At 40.0% G+C, this 22,132-nt stretch overlaps 5 non-coding genes across 5 annotated transcripts; 4 read left to right on the forward strand and 1 right to left on the reverse strand.

The window, feature by feature from the left end:
- Positions 1-1,046: 1,046 nt before the first annotated feature.
- On the forward strand, positions 1,047-1,119 carry TRNAK-UUU. Its single transcript has one exon. It is a non-coding gene; the product is annotated as a tRNA-Lys (tRNA).
- Positions 1,120-5,838: 4,719 nt separating this feature from the next.
- On the forward strand, positions 5,839-5,910 carry TRNAA-CGC. Its single transcript has one exon. It is a non-coding gene; the product is annotated as a tRNA-Ala (tRNA).
- Positions 5,911-11,163: 5,253 nt separating this feature from the next.
- TRNAA-AGC lies at positions 11,164-11,235 on the forward strand. The gene has a single exon. It is a non-coding gene; the product is annotated as a tRNA-Ala (tRNA).
- Positions 11,236-16,861: 5,626 nt separating this feature from the next.
- Positions 16,862-16,935, forward strand: TRNAT-CGU. The gene has a single exon. It is a non-coding gene; the product is annotated as a tRNA-Thr (tRNA).
- A 2,925-nt stretch (positions 16,936-19,860) lies between these two features.
- On the reverse strand, positions 19,861-19,932 carry TRNAA-UGC. Its single transcript has one exon. It is a non-coding gene; the product is annotated as a tRNA-Ala (tRNA).
- Positions 19,933-22,132: the final 2,200 nt, after the last annotated feature.

Here is a 22,132-nt window from a genome sequence, read left to right on the forward strand (position 1 = left end):
CAAGAAATGCAGAGAGACAGTGCGTGACCAGCAAACCTCAGGCAGCAACGCGATCGGGCCCTTGGCAACTGCTTTCCTTATTGAGGCTCTGTTTTGAAAGACAAAAGGGGGAGGGAGGAGGAAAAAGAGTACCCAACCTCTTTCAGACAGAATTCTCTCCAAAATGAGGAGAGAGCAGGGGAAATGTGTGGGCTGGGACTCCATATGTGAAAGGAGTCTCATTTAACGTCATGTGTGAAAGGAATTAGAGTTTTGTAGCCTAGATAGCATCTGTCACCTCAGGCACTGAGGCGCAAAAACACTTTCCGTCCATATTGTGTGACAAGTAACCCAGATGTGAATTTTGAATGAAGTCCGAAAGCAGACAGTGATTTATAGGAATATTAGGAAATATTAGAAAAGTAATATTAGGAAACTCTGCAAACTCAAACTCTGGCAGGTTTGGGAAACCCTGACCTGCGTTGTCAAAAACCCGGAGCCTGGTTGGAGTGAACCGAGTTATTGGGAAGATCTCACCGGGAAGCAGTATAGTGGACAAGAGCGGAAAGGCGACGCTTGAACGGGACAAGGAAGGAGGCGAGTTGGAATCAGCTAAGTAGGGAGAAGAGGGCGTATACGTGGATCTTTAAATATGAGTAGGATTTGGGTAGATGGTTGGGGAGGACCTGTCCAAGCTCCACCTCTCTTCTTTGCATCCTATACCTACAAGAAAGTGTTGAAGTCCCGTGTATTTTAGGGTAGTAAACAGAAAACTTCTGTCCCGTAAGAAGATCGCACTCGTTTGTACCCAAACTGTTGGCTTTTGAGAGCATCTTGGGGCCCTTTCCATCATAGGCGAGCTCTTCAGAGGGAAGTCAAATTGTTTCAAACCTGTTGTCTGTTGTGGTGGCAGCAGGTTAGTGAGTGCGAAAGTGGCTTCTACCGGCTGCTCTTGGCTTGAGTATATGAGGTACGTGTGCAAGACTGATTTTTAACACGGATCATAATTGAAAATAATCTAATGAATTCACCCTTACTAGGCCGTCAGAAAATCCCCGCCTTTGTGAGCCCGGATAGCTCAGTCGGTAGAGCATCAGACTTTTAATCTGAGGGTCCAGGGTTCAAGTCCCTGTTCGGGCGATACTAGAAATTTTTTTTTTTTTTTTCCCTTCTTATGTCCAAAAGATGTTTACACTCTCTGCTCTGGGCCATGGTGCTGCCTAAAAACTAAGTGATCAACCCTTAGAGAGTATGCGATCGAATAAACAAGGTTTTGAGATATTCGCTTAAATAAGCCAGAAACAGGATTCCTCCATGGTGGAATGGGTATGGAGAAGAATGAATTCCTTTCTGCTTGTGGGTAGTCTGTTGTGTTTTTGCTTTGTGGGTGTTAGATCGAGCCTGAAAAGAGGAGGAGCTTGGGTTTGAACATGACTAAGGTGTCGACAGATAGTACAGTCAAAGCTATGGCTTTTCCAGTAGTCATGTAGGGATGTGCCGAACTGGACCATAGAGAAGGCTGAGCATGGAAAAGTTGATGCTTTTGAACTGTTGTGCTGGAGAAGACTCTTGAGAATCTCTTGGACTGCAAGAAGATCCAACCAGTCCATCCTAAAGGAGATCAGTCCTGAATATTCATTGGAAGGACTGATGCTGAAGCTGAAGCTCCAATACTTTGGCCACCTGATGCGAAGAACCGACTCACTGGAAAAGACCCTGATGCTAGGTAAGATTGAGGGCAGGAGAAAGGGCAGCTGAGGATGAGATAGTTGGATGGCATCACAAGCTCAATGGACATGAGTGTGAATAAACTCCTGGAGATAGTGGAGGACAGGGAAGCCTGACGTGCTGCAGTCCATGGGGTCGCAAAGAATCAGACACAACTGAGCGATTGAACAAGAAGGTGCCTGCAAATTTAAGATTCAGTCTTGTGAAGGTATTTGGTAGCCACAGTGAAACCCCTAAGATGGCAACTTTGCAGAAATCTGTGATTAAGGAGGTTTTTCTTATCATGGAAGAGAGAATGTGTAGAGCGAAAATGTAAAAGGGCTTATTGTGATTTGAAGATTGGAAACTCATTAACGGTATTTCGGGAAAGTGTGTCTTAAACCAGAGTGATCATGGACCCCAGATAGTATTATGTTCCTTGAACTTCCTTAGAAATCCCAGGAAATGCTTAGAAATCCAGGTCAGGTGATTGCTTTCTCCTTTTTGCTGGCCTCTGACTGTATGAGAGTTTTGTTCTTATTCACAGAAATCCCATGAAGTAGATTTTGAACTTGGAAGGACTCCATTTGTCTGAAAGAGCTTGTCTCTTAGTTGGTCCAAAAGATTCATCAGATCTCTAGAATGTAAAATAGGAAACAAAAAAGTGACCAGTCTCAATGAAGTAGAGAAATGGGATGGGGAAATGGGGCTGGTTTTAATTTGTCTCTGTGTCTTGGTGTAAAGTACAACTAAGGCCATGTCCAATGTCCTTGGTAAATCATTACTCTACATTGTGACAGAAGAAAACAATGCCAAGTGGGGTCTTGTATATTTCTGATATCAGCAAAAGTGTGGTAAGTTGGGAAGCGCTGCCTAATATAATGTGAATAATGCATGCCAACCACATATATAATTTTTAAATTTTCTAGAAGTTACATTGAAAAAAGTAAAAAGAAACAAGCAAAATTCATAATGCATTTAATTTAATTCAATATATCTAAAATACTGCTGTTACAGGAAGGGAGACCTGCTTCCAGGGTCCAAGAGTGAGCTCTCCTTCACACTTGGAAATGTCAGAGGAGGCACATTGTGCTGACAAAGAGATTTTATTGCAGAAGAGGGGCCTAAGTAGAGAGTAGCAAGGTAAGGAAACCCAGGAGAACTGATCTACCATATGGCTGTAGTCTCAGGTTTTATGGTAATGGGGTTAGTTTCTGTGTTGTCTCTAGACAGTCATCCTGCTTGGCCCATAATCTCAGGGTCCTACCTGGTGGCATGCACATTACTCGACCAAGACAGATCCCAGTGAGGAGGACTCTGGAAGGTTGGTCATCTCCTCCAGCCTGTGGCCCTTTCTGAATTCTCCCTGTTAGTTTTCTGTGGCAGCACCGTGTTCCTTATCTAGAACTCCTGCTGCCTGAGACAACTCAAGCAAGCAGGCCTGGCCAAGGCAGCTGGTTTTACAGTTCTTAACTGTAGTGGGAATTCTTAATAATGTACTTTCATAGCCTTGAGAAATTCCACAGATATAGCATCTAGAAAAACAGCATATATTAAGAAACTGTGTTAATGATTATCTTTCATGTTTTTCTTAAGAATAATCTTGTTACAAACCCCACGGCCAGACCCAGAAGGGAGGATGACCGGGCTCGTGAAAGCATGGACCTTGGAACACTGGGTTGGCAGCAGGCATGAACGCTGCCTACGCACTTGCTGATTGTTCCTGAGACTAGCCCAGAAGGGAATAGCCTGGGGTAAAAAATGAGGAGATCTGGACTATGTCAGCGTAGTGTCTTGGGGAAGTTAAGATCAAAAAAAGTCTTGTAGTCTGCAATTAGGAATAAAAGCTGGACTCAGAGTGGACGCTGCACCTCAGTCCAATAGAGGCTGCAGGTCCCCTGACCCATTTCACCAGATTTCATGGCTGTTTTCATTCTCATCGCTCACTCTGGGATGGTTAGGGCAACACCTGACTTTATCATGTCAATAAATAGTTCACATATAACCAACAAGGATGTACTGTATGGCTCATGGAACTATGCCCAACGTTATGTGGCAACCTGGGTGGGAGGATGTATATATATATATGGCTGAGTCCCTTGCTGTTAACCTAAAACTATCACAACATTGTTGATCAGCTGTATACCAATACAAAATAAAAAGCTATTAAAAAAAAGAATGAAAGAAAAAAATAATCCACATAAACATATTATCTAAGTATTTTACATTCTTTTTTCCATACTAGGTCTTTGAAATCTGGTGTGTATCTTAAACTTATAGCATATAAGTTGGACTGGTCATATTTTAAGTACTCAAGAATCACATGTGCTAGTGGCTACCATATTGGACAACAGAGTTATAAGAACTAATGTATTTGAATAAACAGAAGAAAATATATAAATGTACAAAATTCTTACAAATTAAAGCAGTTCTGTAACTCACACTCAAAATCTATGTACAAAATTTCACTCATATTTGTGAAGTATGCCAACTAAAAATTGCCACTTTGCCATCTGCCTCTCCAAGGATTTAAATCATTAGCCACTGCAGCTGCTGACCTTCAACACACCCTGAAAGGAATTCAGCTTGGAGATCAGGAATGAGGGACTCTGTGCTCCAGGAAAAAACTGGCAGAACAGGCCTTCAAACAGATATTTTCAGGAGATCTTATGACCCCAAGTCCTTACATTTTCTTATATCTAGAAAAGCACTAAAATCATTAATGGTGACATCTGCTCCTCCTGACTAGCAGCAAACCTCTGCCAAAAAGTGTGCTTGATTGCATGTACCCCCTTTCACTAAAATCATATATAATGCTGATCTTCCCCCCTACCTGTTCAGAGCAGTTCCTCAGAGCTATCTGAGATACCACTCCCTGGCTATAGTCCTCATTTTGCCCCCAATAAAACTTACCTCAAAACTCTCACATTGTGGTTTTTTTTTTTCCCCTTCTATTGACAGGTGTTGACTGAAATAAAAATGCACAATGTGGGAACTGTAAGTTTCAGTTTTATTTGGGGATTTATTAAGGACTAAAGTCTGGGAGAGGCTATGTGCAAACACTGGTAAATTGCCACTATGCAAGATTACCTGAATTCTTTCTGATAAAGTGCTAATATTTAATATCCCTCTACCATCCTTTGTCTTTCCTATGCCTAAAGACTAATATATGGGGTGTGTGTGTGTGTGTGTGTGTGTGTGTGTGTGTGTGTGTGTGTGTGTGTGTGTGTGAATGACAGGGATTTTCTTCTACCCAAATCATTCACTCAAAAATATATGTGTTATTTTTTTTAGTCTGGGATTTAGGGTGATAAAGTAGCGTAGGGAAAAACATCTTTTTTTAGTAGTAGGGGAAAAAACATCTTTTTCTTCTATTCATCTTAGGTTCTTAGGTTGCAGATGAGCGCTCCGAACTGACCAGAATCCTGGTTTAGAAAATCTTGTCTATGTTCATTCTTTCACGGAGTAGCCTGCGGAACAAGAAGCTGGCCAGGGGATAAAGGAAAGAGGGAAACAGGGAATTCGGGCTTCTTAAATCTAAGATTTTTCATGAAGCCACAATTCACAGATAACCACTCAGATTTCAGGGGGGTTAGAAGGTCTGTGGAAAGAGCCGTTGCCTCTGGCGACAAAGACTGGGGCAGGATTTTCACAATTCCAACAATCTGGACATTTTTTGCTTGTGGTTTGGCTGTCGTTTGTCTTTTTTCCTCCAAGCGAAAGCAAGTAGAAAGACGCAGCTCCAAAGAGTCATTTGACCATTCAACCATTCTAAAAAAAAAAAAAAAAAAAGGGCGGGGTAGGGGGATTACATTTTCTATGAGCCTTTGGCTTGTAGACCATTCTTCAGAGTTCTGAAAAAACCTCTCAGTGATTTCCACATGGGGTTCAATTTGGCCAACGCGAGAGAAAGCACTTGTGCTGACGCTGCTGGATGAAACTGGACTCTGTTCTCAGTAACGATGTGAGTTGCATGTTGTCGCTGCATCTCCGAAGAGGATTACTTGGCTAGAATCCGAAAGCGGCTGTAAGTGTAATTCATCCTCAATGATGGCTACTATCTGCTTGGAAATAAAAAGATACCCCAAATTGTGCAAAACGCATTGAGCTTTTAAAAGCACAGGAATCCTGCCCAGCAGTAGCTTTTCATCAGGGGATGTAGCTCAGTGGTAGAGCGCATGCTTCGCATGTATGAGGCCCCGGGTTCGATCCCCGGCATCTCCAGGCCGTTCTATTTTTGTTGTTGCTGTCTAATTCAGACTTTGGCCTTGCATTGTTAAACAAAAATGTTTTAGCTCTTTCTCATTTGGGGGCCATTGTCCTGCCCTTTAAATATAGCAGTTTTCCATGTATGTGTTTATTGGTCTTCCCTTTGGTTAACTACCATCACCATTTTCTCTGCTTCCTGGAAACCTCCTTGGGATGTTTTATCAGGCAGTGAGCAGTACAAAGCCAGAGAGACAATTCAGAAGTAAGTTCATCCTATGAATGCACCCAGAAAGAGGGAATACAGCTGCATTTAGAAGAATTATTTATCTCAATTAAAGGAGGTTCTATGCATTCCAACTTTGCATTGGAAAATAATTAAAATATCTCTTAGTAATTTTTTTTTTTTTTTTTTAAGGAGAGGAGAAGGTAGCATGTGTTTTAGTATTGGTGTAGTAGTTGTACATCGTTATTCAAGGGTCCACCCTAGGACCATAAGAGAAATTTCTTCATTTCTCACTGCATCATTGGCTTTACTCAAGATTTCTGTGGAGAAGAGCTAGTCACAGTCCAGTGCAGGAGGTCTGGGAATGTAGTAAATGTTAGGAATAGTCTGTGGAAATAGAAGGCAGAGTTGGTTAGGCACCCTTAATAGAGCGACTGTTCTCTGTTCTGACAACAAGCTCCCAATTCTAGTCACAGGCCAAAACTTAGCTCATTAAGATAGCAGAAACACTTTTGCTCCTCTCACCACTTAGAAAATTCTAACGATTTTAAGAACTCTTTGCTGTTAGTAGGGATGGAGACCAAATATATATTTCTTATTGTAAATCACAACATTAATAATGTATACCCAGATGTTACATTGATGCATTATGTAGCATTTAGTTTTTATTTTAAATTTTTGAGGAATCACAAAAATGGTTGTTTTGCTTTTTTTTTTAATTCTCCTTTCTTAGCTTATCAGTTAATCCCTTAACTTTTTTTAGAGGTTGCTCTGGAGTTTGTAGTATACATTTACAATGAATCCAAGTTCACCTTCCAATAACATTATACTTCTTCACAGGTAGTGTAACTACCTTGTAATAAGGAAAAAATCCAAAATTTCCTCCCTCCTAGCCATTGTATCACTGCTATCATTTATTTCAGTTACATGTAAAAATACATAAGTGTGTATACAATATAGACAAAACCTCATAATCAAATACATTGTTGCTATTATAATTTTGAACAAACTTACCTGTGAGATCGATTAAACTAAGAAAAATAAAAGTTTTTATTTACCTTCCTTTATTCCTTCTTTGATGTTCTTCCTTTCCTTATGAAGATTTGAGTTTCTATTATTTTTCTTGTCTCTAAAGAACTTTCTTTAACACTTCTTGCAAGACAGATCTACAGGGAACAAATTCCCTCCATTTTTATTTGAGAAAGTTTTTATTTCTCCTTCATTTTTCAAAATTTTCAGGGCACAGAATTCTAGGTTGTAGCTTTCTTCTTTAAATATTTCACTGTAATCTATTCTTATTTGCATAGTTTCTTTTTTTGTTTGTTTGTTTTTCTTCCATTGCATAGTTTCTTAATAGAAGTCACATGTAAGTCACTAGACTTGGTTCCTCTATTGTCTAGATTTTTTTTTTTTCCCCTCTAATCTCTTCCAGGATTATTTTCTTTATATTTGATCTTCTGTAGTTTGAGAATGATATGCTTATATGTAGATTTTATTGTTGTTTCTTTTCTCATTTCTTTCTGGTGCCCTCTGAACTTCCCAGATCTGTGGTTTACTGTCTGACATTAATTTGGGGGAAATTCTCAGTCATTGTTTCAAATATTCTATTTCTTTCTATCTTTTCCTTATGGTATTCCCATTACACATGTTATATTTTTTTGCACAAGTCCTAGAGTCCTTGGATATTCTGTCCTCGCCTCCCCCCGCCCCAAGTCTTTGTTTTGTTTTTCAGTTTTGGAGGTTTCTACTTCAAGTTCAGAGTCTTTCCTTAGTTATGTCTATTGTACTAATGAGCTCATCAAAGGCATTCTTCCTTTCTGTTACTATGTTTTTTAATCTTGAGCATTTCTTTTGTTTTGGTTTTTTTTAGGATTTTCGTCTTTCTGCTTACATTGCCTATTTCTTCTTGCTTACTATCTACTTTATTCATTAGATCCATTATCATTTTAATCATAGTTGTTTTAAATTCCTGCCATGTCTGGTTCTATTATTGCTCTGTCTCTTCAAATTACTATTTGCCTTCTGATATGCTTTGTAATTTTTTCTGGATAGCCCAACGTGGTGTACTTGTTATAAAAGGATAATAGGAATTTAGTAATGCGGTGGTGAGGTGTTGGGGGAGAAGCTTTCTCTAGACCTGTGATTAGGTCTCAGTCTTTTATTGACCTTTTGTCTCTGGCTGGTGAACGTCACAATTGTTTCTCAGTTGTCTCCTCCCACTCTTGGTTGGGACAGGATAGCTACAGGATGCTGGAGTGGGTTTTTCCTTCTCTCATGTAAAAGTCTAGAGACAGTTGGAATTGAGTATTTCCCTTCTACGTAAATTAGGCTCTGACAAAACCTTAGTAGGTTAAGGTCTTGTTAAATGGGTTCTTTAGAAATCGGGCCTTGTTAAGAACAGTAGCACACTGGTATATTTCAATGTGGCTCCTCTTCTTCCCCCTCTGCTGGAAGCATGAAGGATTTACGCACCCCCCCCCCCCCCCCCCTGCTTTTTAGATGGTTCAAGTGAGAAACTGTTCCAAGACCCCACCCCCACCCTGCCCAGGCCATGACTCAGTGTCCCTGGAGTTTTTAGTGATCAGAGTTGCCTACTTGGGTCCTCAACAAATCATCAATTACAGTTCAGGCATTGGTTCTTCCTGTGGTTTCCACTTGTTAGTCACTGCTCAGTAAGTCATGACTCCCTTTATTCACCTGTATATCTCTCCAATCTTGGGGGCAGCCAGTTGCCCTGTGTCCTCACCTCTCTTATAAATTCTAGAAGAGATGTTGATTTTTCACTCTGTTCAGATTTTCCTTCTTGACAGAATGAAGTGGTGACTTTCAAGCACCTTATATATGGAACCAGAAAGTGGAAGACTGTTTGCTCTTTTTTTAATACATTTTTGCTTCTGTGCTTATTAGTAAAATGGTCCTATAATTTTCCCTTCTTATATTTTCTCCACTGGGTGTTAATATAGATATTATGCTAACCTAAAATAATTTATAGTTTTCCCATTTTGGGGGGGAAATATTTTATATAACACAGAGGTTATTGTTTCCTTTAGGATTTCATAGAACATTCCAGTAAATTTGTCTCTGATTGGAAATTTTGTTTAAATTCAGTTTTTTAAATGGCTGTATATCAAATCAGATTTTCTATAACTTTTTTATGTTAGTTTTGACAATTTATACATTTTTATACAGTTTCCATTTCTTCTAATGGAGGTAAGAGGATTGAAGCCAAATTTCATGATTTCTCACTTCTAAATCTCTTAAGTAGCCACTGAAAATGTCCTCCTGTTTATTCCTTCAGATACGCAAGCATCTATCTCTCTATCCATCCACACATTTACTTTTTAAAAAATAGTTCACAAATTTACTTACATCAGGTATTGTGATAAGTACTGATACACAATTAAGGATAACACAGTCTTAGCTAACCTTCAAGACGGTCCTTCCCCCCCAGGATCCTTACCTCCTGGTAATCACACCCTTGTGTAGTCTTCTCCTACTTGACTCAGTCACCAAGATATATGAGGGGGAATTGAGGCTTTCTACCCACGTGTGAATCAGCCACCTTGGAAGCAGGTCCCCCAGACACAGTCCATGCTCCAGAGCCCTGCATGCACTGTTCATACCTGGAGTTCAACTTCAGGAGACTCCTGGGGCCAGAATTACCCAGCCAAGCCACACTGGAGTTTCTGACCCACAGAATCTGAGATAATAAGCATCAGTTTTTTAAATGCTGTGAATTTTGAAGTGCTATTCAGCAATAGAAAACTAATATTTCCAGAAAGCCTTTTTTTACGTTTCTCATAAAGGAATAATCATCATTTACCAAAAAAAAAAAAAAAAAGTAATTTTTATCTGTTTTTCTCAAGCTTCCAGACTGTTACAGAAAACTTTTCTTGAAAATAAAATATCAATGCTAAACTAAGATGTGTGGTTCATCTCTCATGTTTCTCTTTTTATCCTGAAGAAAAAAATTCCAAAAAATTCAGGCTGATTGCCCAGTGCATCTTATCCACCAGAGGGTCATGGATCTATCATGAAAACAATTCCTGGCAAAAGGAAATGGAAAAAAAACATAATTATTTCAGATGATTCATGGTTTATGCAAATTCTTACTCTACGAATAAAATTTAGGTTCTCTTAGCAAGGTGAAAGGATGAGAAATGCTGGTTATATCTTGTTAAGCTAAATTCTCTGCCTTTCTCCTTTCAATTTCAACCATTCTGAACTATATACACGCCCACGCCTGTAAGCATGCTGTATCCTCAGTTTTCCTTTTGTTTCTATTTGACATTATTATTCATTCTTCCAGATTGGCGCACGGGTTTTCGCATCTGGGGACTAGTGGGGAGAAAACTTTGATTTGCGTGTCTTGTTGAGAGAGTGGTCTGAAATCTAAAGAAGCACTCACTCTGCAGAAGATGAGCCCCATGGAAGCTGAGGGTTTGCCTCAATGTTAGAAGTGACAAATCTCTTACTTTCTGACTTTTCTTTCCGAAGAATCAGAGCGAGATCCGAGGATTCGCGTTCTCTGGATTTGATGTGTATTCTTTGGATTAAATGAGGATCAGAAGGCCGCAGGAAGCAAGCCAACATATTCACCCTTCGTCCTCTCAGTTGCTAAGAGTACCTTCATTGGCTCCTTGTTTTCTAAGAATAGTTGCATAGCGGTTTCTGGAGTCCAGGAATAGGATACAGAATTGAAGACAGTTTGGTTGGTTTCATAATTAAAGACAGTCATTGGCAAAGTATTTTTTATCTTTCCTGTGAGGAATTTTCCTTTGTCTCACACATCTTTTGACAAAAGAGAAAAGGGCTCTGAAAAGAAAGGTCTGGGAGGCTGTTGCCTACTCAGATTTCCGAGCTCATTGTATCTTCCTCAGTCTCTGAATGTCTGCAAGATACAGGCTAATCGGAATTCCTTGGTAATACAGTACTATAAAATCAAGGGTGGGAATTATATCTTTCAGAAAATAGCAAAATAATTTAAAAATGTAAATTTGTTTTATTTCATGAAGATAGGTTAGAAAAGCCCACTTCCTTAGAGTGGGGATGTAGCTCAGTGGTAGAGCGCATGCTTAGCATGCATGAGGTCCCGGGTTCGATCCCCAGCATCTCCAAGCTTTTGTTTCTTTTCAGCTCCGGAAATACACCTCTCCCCTCCCAGGGGAATGGTCACAGTCCATTCCCGTAAAACCTAAAGATTAACCCTTCTTGCCGCCAGGTACTTATACTTTGCTCGGGTTATGCTAGTAATCTTTCCGTTTTAAAATTTTATTCCTTTCCATCCTCAGCAGGGATTAGCGATGTTTTCCACAAAGTTAAATCAAAAGTGACGTTGGTCGCTATTCCATGGCGGGGGGCGGGGGTGGCGGGGGTTGACAGTTATCCGTTTAAACTCTAAATTAGAAGATTTAGGACTTTGACTTAGTTTTTCTGCTGGGGTTTCGGGTGGGGGATGGGATGGTAGGCTGAGCTCCAGTCTCAGGTTTCGTGCTTAGAGGCTCAGTAAGAAAGATGGATTTCACCGGAAGCTCTCTAGAAAGAAAATAAACTCTTCCCAGGCTGTGAAAGCGTTGGATACATTTCGCTTCTCAAAACGTGATAGTTCTCTCAGAAAACCAACACAAAGGAGTGAAAGTGAAACATTTTGATACAGACATGTTTTCCCCTCAAGTGCGTTTTGCCAGTGAGCTCGCGGCGCTCACACCACTGTGGATTTAATCCCTTCTATACTGATTTCTTTTGTAATCTCTAAATTTGCCTCACTGATTCTAAAGGTACTGACTTTAACGCTCTTTAAAAAAATCAACTTATTTTCCTAAACCCAGCCCTTTTATACCATTCATGTGGGTAAAGACTTTCCTTGGCCAACTCCTTTGTTTTGATGAAGGGCTAGTCCCCTTTGGAAAGCAGCATTTCTTGTATCTCGGTGCTTTTGCCTCAATTTCCAATTCGTGACACCCTGTCACATGAGCAAATGAAGGAAATTTAGAAAACCATTTTCTGTACTTTTGTTTATTTCTCAGTGAGGCCTCTGGGCAGCTCTATGTGGCCCTTGGAGACTGTGGTCAAGGGCTCCAAATTCTTAGAGGTACAAGGGTCCAGTGTTAAAAAGATAATAAGGGCAACCATCCTTTCTGTTGGTCTCTAATGACTCGGTCTGTCGTTCATGGATGAATCTAGTGCTTGTGCTTCCTGACTAAGAAAAAAACCACAAGATTAAAGAATGGGTCTTAAAATGGGCCTTTGAAAGTACGGTGCACTGAGGTTTGCACTCTATTAGCTAAATCATTCTCTGCTGTTCTTTACTGAACAATTGCTCTTGTCAATATTTATTACAGGCCTACAATAGTTTAGCTCCAACACAGCTCTAAAGATATTAAAACACTTTGGACAAACTTAAAATAGTAGCCATAGCATTTACCAGCTAAGCCATCAATAAGGAAATAGTTCACAAATTATTTCCTTCCTTGTTCCTCCCATTTTCAGCATGCCATATACCCACAGACAAGGCTTGCAGTTGTGAGATATCAACAGTTCTGTCTAGAAATCAGTTTTGAGTTGTAATGACTACCTGCTTTTGTTGTCACTTCAGGTCACCAGACTATGACCTACTCCATCAAAGGTGTTTTTTCTTTTTTCTTTTTTTTTTTTTTAAAGACTTCTCTATCCCAAACCACATGAAAAGACCTCCTTAAGGTAACTAATAAAAAAGGTTTAGGTGCAGTTTAAGAACAGTGTCCTGACTAAATTATTTTATCTGGTAGGTAGTGTGCACTGGGTGATGGAAGGGATAAGGAAAGATAAAAATCAATACAGTTTCCCTGAGCTCATAAATTTCTTTAAAGCTGAAGCAGTGATTCTCTAACTTGGCTGCACATTGGAATCACCTTGAGAGCTCTAAAATTGTCTGATGCCTGGATTCTGCCCTGAGAGGTTCCAGTTTAATTTGTCTGGAGGGTGGAATGGACACCAGCATTTTAAAAAGATCACTAGGTGATTTGAATATGCAGTTACAGTTGAGAACTACTGGCCTAGAAAGTCTCTTTTTAAATTATTTCCAAATATCTACAAAGGTAGGAGGAGACATAAGAGATGTAGACTTGCAGGCTTATCCCTTTCTCAGTCTAACCTTATCCTAGAGACACCACTGGTCATAGATACATGAGTAGTCCCCAGACTGGCCAATCAAGGGCAGATGTGGTGATGGATGGGGATATAACTTAATTTCACATAACATTCTGCTAAATAGAGAAAAACACTTCTCTCTCCCTTTGTTTATTCTACCACAGTTGTTCAAGGACTATGAAATGAGAACTGCTATTTCCTGAGATCCCTGTGTTTGCAAAGTTCGTCACTGGGAAGAAAGTGGATCACTAAATAATTTAGGACCATCCAGGACAGAACAAATATACTCTAAGCTTTCCTCCCCAAAATTTAAATTTGCAGCTATCTATCAGTGATTTGAAATGGCTCTGACCTAGACCTAAAGCAAGGAAAGGCACTACATTTTCTGAAATAAAATTACCTCAGGAAAGGGGAGTTGATATGGACAACTTGGAGCTAAGACTTCATAAGGCAAGGCTTGTTTTAATTTATCATATGACTCTGGGTCCCTAAGAAGAAAGTAATGATGGTTTCAACAATATTACAAGTGAAGACTATTTTAAAAAGGTAAAACTAGATCTCATATTCTGTAGGGTTTCTTTTCTCCTAAATTATATTAAGAGGAGCAAAGATAGGGGGAAAAAAAAAAAAAAGGAGCTATTTTCTAAGAACACACAGAGCAGAGGGCTGAGGAAAATCTTCTATTTGTGGATCTTTACATGTTAGCACTGAAGAAAAAGACTAAAAACATTCCTTTTATTTACCAGCAATGAAATTCCTTTGAGCCTACCCTGAGTTTGACTCCATTTAGTAATTTCTGCACAGTCTTATGGCTAGAGAAAAGTAGATGTGAACCCAGGGTCATTTAGTGAAGAATACACCTTATTCATTTCATTTTGCGGAGAAATGAGATCCAGTAGACCTACACTGTTGTATAGGGCAATCCTTGCATAGTTTAATCCTAAATTGTGACTAATGACCTCTTAGTAATTGAAATAAAATATGTCCTGGTATGTAAGTAGAAAAGAAAGCTAGTCTCTCTTCTTTCTTATCTACACTGGGCCTTCGGAACCAAAGAGAGAGCACACTAGATCAAGGGAATGAAACCAACTGGAGCACTTCTCCTCACAAAGACATAACCTGGACAACAGGACCTCTGGAAAATGTGGAAGATCTGGGAGAGTTTCAATATTCAAGGAAGGTGATCAGACGATCATGTTTTAAATTCCTATAGTATGTGGTGATCAAAGGAGAGGAGGGTTAGATAAGAGGACTGGAATAGTCATTTCACAGTTGCTACAAGTGGCAACAAAAGGATTAAGTTTTTGTTCTAATGAACAAAGTAACAAACATGCTAGATGCATAAAAATGCAGTCTTTGTATTTTTTGGTATTCTAAATAAGCTATTCATCAATAAAAGTTAAAAATTTAAAAAAACCTTGAAGAGACAGAAAAAAATTATACTGGGAAAAGCTAATTTGCTCACATAGAACTCCCTGTGCTTAATCCTCAAAAGGTCCTATTTTTCCCCCAAATTTTTCTTTTATGATAAATTCTAAGTTATTTGGAATGATTGTTCCACAAAGTGAGAAAATTTTAAATCACTATTCCAAGTCATTGTCTTTATTTCCGCCCCCCCCCCCCTTTTATTGTATGTCTGGTATGTTTGACACCTCCTTGTTAGCTGCTCATCTGTCATCTTGTACTTCTTTTATTATGATATTTGATGGTCATTAAAATTTCTTATTTCGTTTTCTATCATCTGTGGCCATCTTCTACCTAGTTGTATCCATAGAACTGATTTCAATGGACATGGGTTTGAGCAAGCTCCAGGAGTTGGTGATGGACAGGGATGTTCATGGGGTGGCAAAGAGTCAGACACAACTGCGCAACTGAACTGAGCTGATTTCAATACCTGACACATAGTAGGTACAAAGTAATATCACTCTTGTTGAACATACTTCACCTTAAACGCTGTCCTCCCAACAGTATTTCTGTGACTGAAATTTACCTAGTCCTGATTGTAAACAATTCGGCTAACTAGAATTCAGAAACACCATGATTCCTAGCCCATTATTATTCTGAAGGTGTTGTTTCCCAAACTCAGAAAATATAAAAGTAACTATAAATGGGGTAGAAGTGTAGTCCTAATCATGGAAGCTTGTTAGTACAGATTAGATTAAAAAGTGACTATCCTGGTTAGTAAGAAACATTTATATTCACTATAAGAACATTCTGAAAGTGAAGTCGTTCAGTCGTGTCCAACTCTTTGCGACCTGCATGGACTAGTTTACCAGGCTCCTCCATCCATGGAATTTTCCAGGCAAGAGTACTGGAGTGGGTTGCCATTTCCTTCTCCAGAGGATCTTCCCGAACCAGGGATCAGAACCCGGATCTCCCACATTGCAGGCAGATGCTTTACCATCTGAGCCATCAAAAACACCCTGAGTAGGATACAAAATGGCAATACCAGAACATTTGACTCAAAAAGCAATTTAAAAAGACTTTGGGATTCAAAGGTCTTATCATTCAGAGCTCTTTTCAGCCTTTACTTGGTTAAATGAAGAATTTTGCAGTCCTTCCATTTTGCATTTTAATCAGGCATTGGAAGCTGGGTAGATGCACAGTAGCATCTGCTAAATTGAATCCACTCCCTTTCAGCACTGGTCTTACTCCAATTAAAGGCAGAAAATCAGGATGCAAGAGTTAACAGTTTAAGAATGGATTCTTAGTTTCGTGATTGTACAATCAGTTAATGTTTGTTTAGCTTCTACAAGTTGAGGGTCCATGTGGAAAATACTAATACTAAAGAACATCCATTTGAAGAAGGCAATATAGAGAAGAAAAAGAGTCTGATGCCTCCCAAAGCCAAGCCAGTAGTATTTTCCGTCTGTGTGACTTCTAGGAGCTGCAGGAATGGAGGCCATTCCCCAGCCTCGGGCTGGCAAAGGCTCCTGGGATTTGAATCAGAAAACCGCTAAATGAACTCTGACCTAACCACCTCCAGGCTGACAATCTCCTGCTTCCTGAAGCAGGAGCGAGCACAAGCTGACAGCTGTTAGCAGTCTGAATGTGTTTGAAGTTTGGGGTTGTTTGTTTTGTTTTTCAGTGCACAAGTGTGCCATCTCCTAACAACCAGGAATGGCATCCATTGGACTGAAGTTCTAACTGACCTATTTTGCTAGAAGAGCCTTTCACTCTACTTTTAAAATATCCACTCACTTGAGGATTCCAAGTTACTACAATCCGGTGAAATATAAGAGTGTCTCTGGCCTCTCTTACAGAAGCCCCTTCTTGCACAATGAACACTCTGCTCCTATCCACTCTTTCCCATTCCATGGTTGTTCTCAGTACATTTTCTTCGTTACGGTGCGAGAGCAAGTAAGTGTTTTGTTGCTTAAGTTCCAGGAGTCTTCGTCGCGGGTCTGTCTGTTCTATAAGGTCGATTTATTCGAGAAGAGAGTGAGCAGTGTGGGTGTGTGCTCAGTCGCTCAATCGTGTCCGACTCTTTGCGACTTCATGGACTGTAGCCGCCAGTCTCCTATCCACGGAGTGAATAGTAGCTCTAATTAACTCAGCTTTTCACCTAATTGAGTAGGATTTGATCAGAAAGGAAGCTTGAGCTATCGAACAGCTGGCTCTGTGGCTTAGTTGGCTAAAGCGCCTGTCTCGTAAACAGGAGATCCTGGGTTCGAATCCCAGCGGGGCCTGTTGGTTTTTCATCTCAAAATTGAATCCTTAGTTTTAACAATAAATTAGAATTTTTAGTCTGATACCGTCTTTAATCGTAGCTCAACTTCACTGGTTGGAACTTTTTATTTCCACAACCTGTTCTCATTGCACCTGTATTCTCAATGACTCTCAGGCTCTCTACTAATGGTCTGTCATGTGAATCTACTACTTAGGTGTTCTTTAGTTATTGCTTTCTGCCGTAAGGGTGGTGTCATCTGCATATCTGAGGTTATTGATATTTCTCCCGGCAATCTTGATTCCAGCTTGTGCTTCATCCAGCCCGGTGTTTCTCATGATGTACTTTGCATTGAAGTTAAATAAGCAGGGTGACAATACACAGCCTTGACGTATTTCTCTTCTTTCCTGATTTGGAACCAGCATGTTGTCCCAGGTCCAATTCTAACTGGTGCTTCCTGACCTGCATACAGATTTCTCAGGAGACAGGTCAGGTGGTCTGGTATTTGCATCTCTTGAAGAATTTTCCATAGTTTGTTGTCATCCACACAAAGGCTTTGGCATAGTCAATAAAGCAGAAATAGATGTTTTTCTGAAACTCTCTTGGTTTTTCTATGATCCAACAGATATTGGCAATTTGATCTCTGGTTTCTCTGCCTTTTCTAAATCCAGCTTGAACATCTGGAAGTTCACAGTTCACATACTGTTCAAGCCTAGCTTGGAGAATTTTGAGGATTACTTCGCTAGTGTGTGAGATGAGTACCATTGTGCAGTAGTTTGAGCATTCTTTGGGACTGCCTTTCTTTGGGATTGGAATGAAAACTGACCTTTTCCAGTCCTGTGGCCACTGCTGAGTTTTCCAAATTTGCTGGCATATTGAGTGCAGCACTTTCACCGCATCATCTTTTAGGAGATGAAATAGCTCAACTGGAATTCCATCACCTCCATTAGTTAGTTCATAGTGACGCTTACTGAGGCCCACTTGACTTCGAATTCCAGGATGTTTGGCTCTAGGTGAGTGATCACACCATCATGATTATCTGGGTCATGAAGATCTTTTTTGCATAGTTCTTCTGTGTATTCTTGCCACCTCTTCTTAATATCTTCTGCTTCTGTTAGGTCCATGCCATTTCTGTACTTCATTGTGCTCATCTTTGCATGAAATGTTCCCTTAGTATCTCTCATTTTCTTGAAGAGATCTCTAGTCTTTCTCTTTCTATTGTTTTCCTCTATTTCTTTTGCATTGATCGAAGGAAGGCTTTCTTATCTCTCCTTGCTATTCTTTGGAATTCTGCATTCAAATGGGTATATCTTTCCTTTTCTCCTTTGCCTTTTGCTTCTCTTCACCGCTATTTGTAAGGCCTCCTCAGACAACCGTTTTGTCTTTTTGCATTTCTATTTCTTGGGGATGGTCTTGATCCCTGCCTCCTGTACAATATCATGAGCCTTGGCCCAGAGTTCTTCAGGAACTCTATCAGATCTAATCCCTTGAATCTATTTCTCACTTCCACTGTATAATTGTAAGGGATTTGATTTAGGTCATACCTGAATGATCTAGTGGTTTTCCCTACTTTCTTCAGTTTAAGTCTGAATTTGGCAATAAGGAGTTCATGATCTGAGCCACAGTCAGCTCTCAGTCTTGTTTTTGCTGACTGTATAGAGTTTCTCCATCTTTGGCTGCCAAGAATATAATCAATCTGATTTCAGTATTGACCATCTGTTGACATCCATGTATAGAGTCTTCTCTTGTGTTGTTGGAAGAGTGTTTGCTATGACCAGTGCGTTCTCTTGGCAAAACTCTATTAGTCTTTGCCCTGCTTAATTCATAGAAGAACTAAAGAGCCTCTTGATGAAAATGAAAGAAGAGAGTGAAAAAGTTGGCTTAAAACTCAACATTCAGAAAACTAAGATCATGGCATCTGGTCCCATCATTTCATGGCAAATAGATGGGGAAACAGTGGAAACAGTGACAGGCTTTTTTGGGGGCGGGGGCTTAAAAATCACTGCAGATGGTGACTGCAACCATGAAATTAAAAGACTCTTGCTCCTTGGAAGAAAAGTTATGACCAACCTAGACAGCATATTAAAAAGCAGAGACATTATTTTGCTAACAAAGGTCCATCTAGTCAAAGTTGTGGTTTTTCCAGTAGTTGTGTATGGATGTGAGAGTTGGACAATAAAGAAAGCTGAGCGCCGAAGAATTGATGCTTTTGAACTGTGGTGTGGAGGAGACTCTTGAGAGTCCCTTGGACTGCAAGGAGATCCAACCAGTCAATCCTAAAGGAAATCAACCCTGAATATTCATTGGAAGGACTGATGCTGAAGCTGAAACGCCAATACTTAGGCCACCTGATGTGAAGAACCAATTCATTTGAAAAGACCCTGATGCTGGGAAAGATTGAAGGCGGGAGGAGAATGGGATGACAGAGGATGAGAGGGTTGGATGGCATCACCGACTCAATGGACATGAGTTTGAGCAAGCTCCAGGAGATGGTGATGGACCAGGAAGCCTTGCGTGCTGCAGTCCCATGGGGTCACAAAGAATCGGACACGACTGAGCGACTGAACTGAACTGATACCAGTAGTGTACTTTTATGATCTCTTCTAAAATGGAATGAGAAATAAAATGTTTGTTTATGACCTAGTAAGACAGAAGGTCTTGTGACAAAGGTCAAAGAGTTTTTTGGGGAAAAAAGACGGGAGTGGAAACCAATCTATTCTTTGTCTCAGGCTGATTTGCTCTCTGACCCCTCACACTTCTCACCTCCTCCAAAAGAGGGTTATAGGATCATTCCGATGGGACTTTGGCAATTGAAGCAAGGTAAATTTTTTACAGCAGAGTATTGCTTAAACTTTAAATTGCTCAGAAATATCCAAAGTGTGAAGAACGACTTTGTCTGTTTCTCCGACGTGTAAAAACATCGCTGAGTGAGTACTCAGTAAGAGATTGGAGATGCCGGGGATCGAACCCGGGGCCTCATGCATGCAAAGCAGGCGCTCTACCACTGAGCTACATCCCCAAACCTGTGAACTTGGTATGGCCCCCACGTACTTTTCTTTATTAACATATACGGTCAACTTTCCGCATTATAAAAATATACATGTATTTAACTTTGTTGTGCAAGTATTTTAGAAGCCTTGAATGTCAGAAAGAGAATGTCTTATGTAAATCAATGTCATTAAAGCCTTCAGATTCTCTTGAACCTGACAAGGCCCAGTTTAAAACAAGCAGATGTAAACTGGCTTTTACCCCAGCAGGACCGTGCACAAAAGTCATTCAGATGACTTTCTTCTGGAAAGACTGATTAAAACAAACAAACAAAAAAAGAACCATAGATGACTACAGCAAACCACTGGGACATTTCTTGTTATAGTACAAAGGAAAAGGAAATAGCAACCCACTACTGGGAAATCCCGTGGGCAGTGGAGCCTGGAGGGCTACAGTCATGGGATTGTAAAAGAGTCAGACATGACGTAGCGACTAAAGAGCAACAACACAACAAAGAACAAAGCCAAGCTTTCATCTGGGGAAGAACTGGGAGACAGCCACTCTGCAGGCTGCTTTCAATCTCAGGTTCTAGCCTTGGAATTATCCACGGTCAGTATGCATATAAATCTCAGCCTGGTCCAAGAAGGAAAATCCTACTCAGTAGATTGGGTAAGGAAACCTACCTATATCCTGTGTAATAAAAAATTGTAAGAGAGATGCTGAAGATTCAAATGTAAATCTAGGCTACAACTCTTTAGAAACAGATTTCATTGTGAGACAGTGGTTCTCAAAGTGTGGTCTTTCGACCAGCAGCATCAGTATCTTCTGGGATTTTGCTAAGAATAAAAATTCGAAGGTCTCACTACAGACCCATGAGTCAGGAACTCTCAGAATGTGGGTCCAGAGTTAATAATCTATGTTAAAACCCCTAGAGGTGATTTTGATGTATGCCAAAGTTCAAGAACCACTGGTGTGAGGTACTGATGAATGCTTCATTACTATACTATGACAATAATGCAGTAGTAAGGTGTTTCCAACATTTAAAGATAAAATAGATCCACAAAGGTCATGTGACCTTTCTGTATTGTTAAACTTCATTGTAATAAAATGAGAGAAAAATTTTAAAAACATTTACAGATGAAATAATTTAACATATTAGGCATGAATTTTTATAGCTAGATGCTGAATGTTTAAATGTGTATGGGGTATCTAAATTTTTAAACTTAGCTTCTTATATATTGTGAAAATAGTATGTGAATATCCCGAAGTATTAATTTTTAAAAATGAATGAGTCATATACTAATTACAAACAGCAGAAAATTTCTCTTGATACTTGAAAGCCTCTGAACATTAGAGAATATAGCCACTAGCTATAGAAAGAGAAGGAGAGAGAAAGATAAGATGAGTAAGAACAGGTTAAGAAAAGCAAAAAGCCTAAATAAAACACATCTGCAGGTAAAGGCTAGTTTGCAATGGGACACAGCTGGACTCACCAGAGATCAAACCCAAGATCTCATGCATGAGAACAAGCTCTACTACCAATCAGAACAAGGGACAAAGGAAAGAAAGAAGGAAGGGACCACCCGCCGCAACACTTCACTCAACTATTCAGCCTCCAATAGATCAGGAACAAGGGACAAGGTCTAAATCACTCAGTTTTTGACCAAAATTACAAAGAATTCCTCTTTTGTGGGGAGTAATTGGAATCCCTGACACTCATCACAAACTGGATTCAAAAACACAAAGGTCAGCACCTTCTGAGCTGGTCAGTGCAGTCCACAGGTGGAACCCCTAAAGGCATTTAGACCTGGCACTGCTCAAGTCTGGGAGCATGGTCCTCTAAGAATTTGGGAACATTGCCTGTTAGGCAATAGTGTAATAATTATCACATCTGAGGCTTGTTCCTTATTGCAGTTCACCAGAAAAATCACTCTACCACTAAAAATGGCTTGGCACCACCATTCTCCACGGATTGGAATAAGAGCCACCAATGTGTCCATTCTTTCCACATTGGGGCCCCGACACACTTCCTGAGTTATATCCAACACACAATTTCCTCAGTGCTTGCCTGGGTGGGAAGTGGATCATTTGCACGCCTGCTGCCTCTTTGGATGTGGCAGCCGGTGTATCAGTCTCCCTTTTTGGAATCGAAACTTGATTATGGCAAAATGTCATGGGTGCAAATTTTTCAAATGTTCATTGCTTGAGACCTTCCCAAGGTTTTGGAAAGT

Source organism: Cervus elaphus, chromosome 7 (genome assembly GCF_910594005.1).
Source record: "Cervus elaphus chromosome 7, mCerEla1.1, whole genome shotgun sequence".
In the NCBI taxonomy this organism is placed as follows: domain Eukaryota; kingdom Metazoa; phylum Chordata; class Mammalia; order Artiodactyla; family Cervidae; genus Cervus; species Cervus elaphus.